This window comes from Gossypium hirsutum, chromosome A05 (genome assembly GCF_007990345.1).
Source record: "Gossypium hirsutum isolate 1008001.06 chromosome A05, Gossypium_hirsutum_v2.1, whole genome shotgun sequence".
NCBI classification, from domain to species: domain Eukaryota; kingdom Viridiplantae; phylum Streptophyta; class Magnoliopsida; order Malvales; family Malvaceae; genus Gossypium; species Gossypium hirsutum.
The window spans coordinates 86,781,103-86,787,524 of NC_053428.1; positions in this window are offsets into that span (position 1 = coordinate 86,781,103).

Here is a 6,422-nt window from a genome sequence, read left to right on the forward strand (position 1 = left end):
TCCTACCCCGTATATGCCACGAACAACCAAAGGCCCGTCACCACATTCCCACAAAACACTTTACCCGCTCAAAGCCAAACCATAAGTGAACCAAGACCAGCAAGGCCCAATCCCAAGGGACCGCAATTTACCCCTATTCCCGTGTCGTATGGGGAACTATACCCAAAACTCTTGGAGAAGCAATTAATATCTCCCCATTACATGGCACCCATTAAACCTCCATACCCGAAATGGTACGATCCAAATGCTAGTTGTGAATACCATGCCGGGAACCAGGGGCACTCTACGAAAAACTGCCTTGCCTTCAAAAAGAGATTTCAAGGACTCATCGATGCGGGCATTCTGCGATTTGATGGTACTGGCAGTACGACCGAAAACCCATTCCCAAACCACACCGAAGAGAATGTGAGCGCAGTGGGAGAGGAGGACAAACGGCAAAGTAGAAGATGGGTTTCTGAAATAAGAACACCTCTGCAGAAAATCTGGGAGGTGCTAGTTGAAAAGGGGTTGCTCTGTCATCTTAATAGAGTATTCGAAGGAAGAAATGCAAAAGGTCAAAGTTTTTGCGAATTCCATGGAATTGAGGGGCACGACATTCAATCCTGCGAGGAGTTCAGGAGATTACTGCAAAATATGATGGATAATAAGGAGATTGGTATTTTTTATAAAGGCAAAGAGGCCGATAGAGGAGAAATATGTGCCTCTGACAATCAATCCTCAGGTTTCTCGTATAGCACCGACTGACCGTTAATAATTTATTATGATGCGAAGAAGGATCCAGTGAAACCAAAAGTGATAATCGAAGTACCATCTCCTTTCCCCTACAAGGACAATAAAGCAATACCATGGAAATACGATGCCAATATCGTCACACCTGAAGATGAAAAACCCAAAGCCACAACTAGAGATGTTGGTGAAGTAGGCCATTTTACCCGCTGTGGGCGGTGCTATTCTAAAGAAGTCGAGCTGGCAAAGAAGAATAGTGACTTGAAACAGAAAGGAAAAGCACCAATGCATGTGACCGAAGATGAGCATGAAACTGTGCCTGAACAAGAAGCTAAAAAGCCTATGGACGAGGAGGAAGCACATGAATTCTTAAAATTTATCAAGCACAGTGAGTACAATGTGGTGGAACAATTGAGTAAGCAGCCAGCACGAATCTCGGTATTATCTCTACTGTTGAATTTAGAATCACACTGGAATGCTCTGCTGAAAGTGTTAAATCAAGATTATGTGGCAAACAATATATCTGTTGAAAAGCTGGATAGGTGGGTGAATAACTTGAATACGGATAATTTCATTTCTTTTAGTGATGATGAAATACCACCCAATGGTAGAGCCTCCGTGAAAGCATTGCATATCACAACCCGCTGCAAGGGTTACATAATACCGAACGTACTCATCGACAATGGATCGGCACTCAACGTCATGCCTTTGGCCACACTTTCCAGGATTCCGATGGATTTGCCCTATCTAAGGCCTTGCCATTCCACAGTAAGAGCATTCGATGGGACAAGACGTGAAGTCATAGGGAAGATTGAGATCCCTCTAGAAGTGGGTCCCTACATATATGATGTCGAGTTTCAAGTCATGGACATTACACCCTAATATAACTGCCTTTTGGGAAGACCCTGGATCCATTCCGCTGGAGTGGTCCCATCATCCCTCCATCAAAAGGTGAAATTTATCATGGATGGCTGTTTGGTCACTATCGAGGGAGAAGAAGATATTGTAGCATCTATTTCTACCGATGCACCATACGTTGAAGTGAGTAAGATGCTATAGAATGTTCCTTCCGATCCCTTGAATTTTTTAATGCCACATTAGTCGCTGAGGGAAATAGAATTCCCGCGCAAAACTATCAAGAAATACCAGGATGGGTATCAAGATGACTGTGGAAAGAGGAGCCCGAGCAAGGAAAGGTTTGGGAAGGTATCTGCAAGGGATAGTCAGGGCCTTAAAGCTGGTACATCACAAAGCTCGATACGATTTAGGGTCCAACCAGATGTGCGTCAAAGAAGAAAACAGTGGAAGAAGGATCAGGAGAGAAGGATTGCAAGAACCTTAGGCCGAGAAATAGAATAGGAGCCCATAACGTACCCTCCTTTGTCAAAAACATTTACATCTGCAGGAATGATATACCCCGAGCAAGACAATCTACGAAGCACACTATTAACTATTGAAAGGGGTCTTCAGAATTGCAGTATAAATGTCATTGACAAAGGAAGTGATGCAATTAAGGATGTTTCAACGATACGCCTTTGTCCTCCTGGATTTGTTTTGAACAATTGGACTGCTGTGGAGCTCCTTGTAGTTTCTAAATCTTCTCTAGAGTAATGCTCAATATTAACACTATTCTTTTTGTGTGTCCCTAAGTAAATAGAGGGATTCTTTTGTAAGAGCTTATGATTCGCTCTTTATCATTAAAATGAACATTAATGAAGATGCATTTTGTCATAGTCTTTATATTCTCATGAACTTCATAATTTTTCCCTCTTTTCACAGCCTGTCATTGCATATATCTCACATCATGCCTGTTGGTCCCAATACTTTGATGCTCCTCTATAGTTTCCTTTTCCATTCAACTTTCAGGTGCTCGGATATCAACGACATGAACAAACCTGTTACGAGTCATGAAATCGATTTTGAGAAGGCTGTTTGTTTAGGAGAATTCGAAGCCGAAGAAAATGCTGAAGACTATGTCTCATCTCCTGACTTGCTAAGAATGATAGAACAAGAGGATAAACAGATTTTGCCTCATCAAGAATCTGTTGAAACAATAAATTTGGGAACTAAAGAAAGGAAGCAAGAAGTGAAGATTGGCACCTCTATTTCAAGGGGCACTAGGCATAATTTGATTGCTTTGCTCCTCGAGTACAAAGATGTATTCGCATGGTCATATCAGGACATGCCAGGATTGGATGAAGATGTAGTAGTCCATAAGCTCCCACTAAAGCTAGAATGCAAACCCATTCAACAAAAGCTAAGACAGATGTGACCTGAAATGTTGTTAAAGATAAAAGAGGAAGTCAAGAAACAATTTGATGCTGGCTTCCTACAAGCCTCCAAATATCCAGAATGGGTGGCTAACATAGTCCCGATACCAAAGAAAGATGGCAAAGTACGAATGTGCGTGGATTATCGTGACCTGAATCGAGCAAGTCCTAAAGATAATTTTCCCTTACCACACATTGATACATTGGTAGATAATACAGCAAAGCATTCATTGTTTTCCTTCCTGGATGGATTCTTGGGGTATAATCAGATCAAGATAGCCCCTGAGGATATGGAGAAAACTACCTTCATAACAATGTGGGGAACTTTCTACTACAAGGTGATGCCATTTGGGTTTAAGAATGCTGGGGCAACATATCAGAGGGCTATGGTGACGTTATTTCATGACAAGATGCAAAAAGAAATAGAGGTCTACGTCGACGATATGATTGCTAAATCCTGAGGGGAAGAAGAGTATGTAGTGAACCTGAAGAAGTTGTTCGACAGACTGAGAAAGTTCCAGCTGAAGCTCAATCTGGCCAAATGTACGTTTGGGGCTACCTCAGGAAAATTGCTAGGCTTCATCATCAGCGAGAGAGGCATTGAAATAGATCCAGATAAGATAAAAGCTATACAAGAACTACCACCTCCGCGCACGCAAAAAGAAGTCAGAGGATTTTTAGGGAGGTTGAATTACATCGCCCCATTCATCGCTCAACTTACCAACCAATGCGACCCAATCTTTCGGCTTCTTCGAAAATATAACCCAGAAGAATGGAATGAAGAATGCCAAGTGGCCTTTGATAAGATAAAACGGTATTTGTCTAGTCCTCCAGTGCTAGTACCGCCAACTCTGAGAAGACCATTGATATTGTATTTGACTGTGGTAAAAAATTCAATGGGTTGCGTGCTGGGGCAACATGATGAGTCAGGAAAGAAAGAATAAGTGATCTACTACCTCAGCAAAAAGTTTACTGAATATGAGGCAAGGTATCCGTCCATTGAAAAATACTGTTGCGCTTTGGTTTGGGTAGCTCGGAGACTCAGGCAATATATGTTGTATCATACGACATGGTTAATTTAAAAGCTGGATCCAATAAAGTACATGATGGAATCACCTGCACTTTCAGGAAGAATGGCACGATGGCAAATCCTACTTTCAGAACATGACATCGTCTATGTGAGCCAAAAGTCGATAAAAGGGAGTGCAATAGCTGATTTTTTAGCAACTCGAACAACAGAGGAATATGAGCCATTGAGATTTGATTTCCCAGATGAAGACTTGATGTGCATTACAAAAAAAGAGTGTGAGTAATCAAAAGAAAAATCATGGAAGTTGAGCTTTGATGGCGCATCGAATGCCTAGGGGCATGGGATAGGAGCAGTCTTGGTATCACCAGAAGCGAACCATTATCCGTTCACTGCCAGGCTAAATTTCTTCTGTACCAATAACATAGCTGAATATGAGGCCTGTATCATGGGAATTCATGCAGCTATTAGACGAAACGTCAAAATCTTAGAGGTGTATGGGGATTCAGCGTTGGTGATATACCAAATCCGTGGAGATTGGGAAGTGAGGGATTCAAAATTAGTCAAATACCACGATCTAGTGGCAGGACTGATTAAAGAATTCAAAGAAATAACTTTTAATTACTTCCCACGAGAAGAAAACCAATTGGCTGATGCCCTGGCCACTTTGGCTTCAATGCTCAAAGCGAACAGAGAAATAGAAATAATGCCTCTCCAAATGAGCATATATGAAGTCCCTGCACATTGTTTCAGCATTGAAAAAGAGCCAGATGGTCGGCCATGGTTTCATGATATCTTAGAATATATCAAGAATCAAAAGTATCCCGAGCAAGCAAATAAGAACGACAAAAGAACAATCAGAAGAATGGCAATGGGATTTGTTCTTGATGGGGACATCCTGTATAAAAGAGGAAAAGATCAAGTGCTCTTGAGATGCGTGGATGCTGTTGAATCTAAAAAAAATACTTGAAGATGTCCACGAAGGAATTTGTGGGACACATGCCAATGGTTTCACTATGGCCAGGAAGATTATGAGACTCGGTTATTACTGGTTGACAATGGAAAGCGACTGCATTAGTTTTGCACGAAAATGCCACAAATGTCAAATTTATGGTGATAAAATTCATGTAGCCCCTTCACCCCTTCACGTCATGACTTCTCCGTGGCCCTTTTCTATGTGGGGCATGGATGTTATAGGGCCAATTTCCCCAAAAGCTTCTAATGGACACCGATTCATTTTCGTGGTCATTAATTACTTCACAAAATGGATAGAAGCCGCTTCGTTTGCCAATGTGACAAACACAGCAGTTTGTAGGTTTTTGAAAAAGGAAATCATTTGTCGATATGGTTTGCCTGAAAGAATCATTTCAGATAATGCCATGAATCTGAACAATAAGATGATGAAGGAGGTGTGTGAACAATTTCAAATAAAGTATCATAATTCATCACCCTATCGCCTGAAAATGAATGGACCTGTTGAAGCGGCCAACAAGAATATTAAGAAGATCATTGGGAAAATGACCGAGACATATAAAAACTGGCACGTAAAGCTACCATTTGCTTTGTACGCATATCGTACATCTGTGCGGACATCTACGGGAGCAACTCCTTTCTCTCTGGTCTATGGAATGGAAGCTGTGCTACCTATCGAGGTTGAGATCCCCTCTCTACGAGTCTTAATGGAATCGAAACTAAAAGAAGCAGAATGGGTTCGAGCCTGATATGACCAGTTAAACCTCATCGAAGAAAAACGTTTAAAGGCAATTTGTCACGGACAGATGTACCAGAAGAGAATAATTGTAGCCGATGACAAGAAAGTACGACCAAGAGAATTCCACAAAGGAGAACTCGTGCTGAGAAAGATTCTCCCAATACAAAAGGACCTGCGAGGGAAATGGGCACCAAATTGGGAAGGACCATACGTCGTAAAGAAAGCATTCTCGGGCGGAGCTTTGATTCTCACTGAGATGGATGAGAAGGAATTACCGAATCCAGTGAACTCAGATGCTGTGAAGAAATATTATGCTTGAAAAAATAAAATCAAGATGAAAACCCGAAAGGGGCATCTTAAAAAAAAGGGATCAAGGTGAAAACCTGAAAAGGGCGTCTTGATTAACACAAAAGATTAGGATGAAAACCCGAAAGGGCGTTCTAACGAAGCAAACACTGGGCTTAAAAAGCAAGGCATTTTGAACGGTGGGTCAAACAGCGAGACTACAGTATGTGAAGCATTTTTGAAAGCTCGAAATCTTATACGCAAGAAGCCATGCTCGAAAAGATTCTTGATTGAAGAACGTGGAAGAGTTCATGTATTGAATATCTAGAGCATTTGTAGCCGTTGAATGTGATCCCTTTTCTCTTTATGATACCTTTTACTGTTCTTGGTTAACTTTCTTTGT